We start from the raw sequence: 3,177 nt of genomic DNA on the forward strand, positions 1-3,177 counted from the left end.
TCCTGTGGCCCCCTGTGGAAAGAAAACAACAAGTGGGAGATTGTTGGGTTGTGTTATATTCTTTCCACGTAGTTAATAGGGGGTTTGAAGGGCACCCGTAACCCCATTTTATGGGGTCCAGGGTAGCGCCCCGGAAAATTTTGGTTTTGGACCATATGTTAGGTTGGGCGGACCCACCTATGGTTTTGTGCATGATTTTTGCACATGTTTTTTGGACGCGATGGTTTTCGGTCCATGGTATTAGACGCGATGGTTTTCGGTCCATGGTATTGGATGCTTCGGCATGTATAAATATGTATTGTAACATTGAAAGGAACATAATGAAAAATCAAGCTGGTAGTCCCGGTTTTGGGATCCAGGGAAAAATATCTCTGCATATGTGTTTTATGGGTTATGCTCTCGCATTGTTTATTTTCTTTGTTTAAGAATTCGTATGCAGGTAATTTCTGTACAGGGTTAAAACCTACATCGGGGGTATAATGTGTATCGAAACTTTTTAAAATGTGTATAGAACAAAACTTCCGATCCGATTAAAAGCCCCGATGCGATCGGAACAATTTTTATTATATATTTTTTTGTTTTAAATTTTAATTTAATTTAATTAATTATATTTAATATATTAATTAATTTAAAATTTAATTTTAAAAATAAATTTTTGTTTTTGTTTTATTTTTATGAATATAAGTTTCTAAACTACAGCCACTTAGAAAATAAATGAAAAAAATAAACTACAGCCACTTGAAGAATAAATAAAAATAATAAAAATAAACTATAGCCACTTGAATGTTTGGGTTTTTCGAGATTAGGATTTGATTTGGAAATTGGAGTGAATTTCTTAACAATCCCGATAATTAATGATTTGGCCGCATAAGTAAAAAAAATTAAAAATGTTAGTAAGAACTAACTAGGGGTTAATATTTAAAATAAATGCATTATTGAGCTAATTTATTTATAAACTGCAATATTCTACATTTTATGCATTTTTAACCCAGGCTAGATAAATGATGAGACTTCAAAGACGTGCCATTTTCAAACCAGTTGACCAAATGAGGCGAAACAAGCATCAATGGGAAGCCTATAAAAAAATTGATTCTAACAAAGCAATCAAAACAAGAATCCAAAGAAAACGAAAAATTAACAAAAGCGTAGGACAATCAACTAAATAAAAATCCAAAAAGGTGTTTAGCCAAAAATTTTATAGAAAGGGTCCCCATTATTGATGTGTTCATTTCAAAAATGGGGGGGTTGTGTTTTTACCACAACAGAAGGCCATGATGACCTCATCCACATGCTCATCTGATGTGTATCCTATGATGCATGAGAGCACGGTGATTATTCTCTTGCCAGTCTCTGAAAAAATAGTGGCAGCATAGGGCAGGATGTCTTGGGGAGTATGACTCTCCTCAATGATGAAATTTTGGAAAATTTGTTTGATTTTGACTGGGTCCAGTCTGATGTACAGGTCCAACAGGTTTCCAATGGACAAAGGAGTTAGATTAGGACTAGGCTAGATTTGCAGCATCTGGTTGATGGACTCAACAGTAATGGTGAATAATATCTCATGGTTTAATGCCTCAATAGCCCTATGGCTTGGAACATAACAGGCATGACAAAAATGTACTATGTCTGGGAATGGGTGAAATTCTAGGAATGTATACTTGGGCTAATTGGATTCCCAAAGTTTGATGTCATCAGCATGGTTTAGGAACCTATCCTTAGCCTAACAGTGGATTCTCAGAAGGTGGCTTGGAGTGGCTGTGTGTTTAATTTGGAAATCCCTGTCTGCTAGGGCCAAATGGTAAATTTCCACGTGAGGGGTTGAGACCTGTCTGACATTCAAAGAGGTTTGGGTAGCCATGTTTGTGATAAAATGAGGGAATTGGGCTTATACAACTTGTGAAAATGGAGTCTTGGCAACTCTAGTACAGGGATAGGGTATTAGCAGTTTGCCAGATAGGGGTTTTTGGTATTTGAGGGGAAATACTCTCAATTCAATGGAAATTTATTAAATTCAATTAGTTATTTCTTGAATTTACTGTATACTTTTGAATTTGAGAGGGTCGTTCTGGTTTCGTGTCAAAATACATGGAATTTATGGTTCAGGTTGCAAACTAATTTTGAATGGTGGATGTAGAGGTTTCTATGGCTTCAATTGTGCACTAGAGGGCTGAACTGGGCTTTTGAAACATGTTCGGGATGCAATTGGTGGTCAGAACTGGTTGCAGAAGCTCGGGGGCGCAGGAGAGGCCAGAATGCTTTTGGAGAGAAAATGCGTGAAAAGAGTGAAAATGGGGTTCTGCAGGCTTTTAACCAGGAACGGTTAGAAAATTGGCGCGGAAATTTTTTATGAACAGTGGATGGTTTTTGCATTGGGCGGGGAGGCGGTTTAGGGAGCCATCACATCGCTTTTGAGCGATGGGTGGTATTTTCTCGAGAGCACGCGACTTAACACGGTCCTGCCATGTAAACCAAGGGGGACCGAGCAATACCGCCCATATCGCATGCTCTCGGGCCGGTAAAGGTCAGGAGATGAACGAGCACGATATGGGTGAGGGCCGTAGGATCTTGGGGTGGAAGATCCTATTGGAAATAATACTAAGAGGGGGGGGGGGGTGAATCAGTATTATCAAACTCTTTTCAATTTATACAAATATTTGCAGATCTTACTAATGAAACTTGCGTATACCTTCCAGACTTATAATTTAATATATTCTTCAGATGTGGATTATTAATCTATGTGTCAGAACCATATAACAGTAAACAAGAATAGAGAAAACAGTCACACCAAAGAACACAAGATATAAGGTGGAAACCCAATGTGGGTGAAAACCACCTGCTACAATATGTCTCTATCTTCTTTCAATTAGAAACTTCTTTTTACAATGATTCTGTATTGGTGCAGTCTTATACCAGTACGCAGGCTTCAACCTGCAGAAGGCTACAACCTTCTCTTTTCCCTCAAGGACCACATTTCATGAATTTTCAGACTGGATCCATGAATATCAATCAAACATCAAATAGATCTGCAATTAACCAACTTCCTTGTGCAACTACTGAATCAATAACTTCTCAGAACACAGTACCAGTAAACAATTCAGAACCCTGAACACTGCAGTAATAAGCAAAAGCAGCTAAACAATATTTCAAGAAAAAGTCCGCAACTTCACCAATAGTAAC

This window comes from Pinus tabuliformis, chromosome X (assembly GCF_031772625.1).
Source record: "Pinus tabuliformis cultivar Carrire ecotype Pingquan chromosome X, CPIR1, whole genome shotgun sequence".
Lineage (NCBI taxonomy): Eukaryota > Viridiplantae > Streptophyta > Pinopsida > Pinales > Pinaceae > Pinus > Pinus tabuliformis.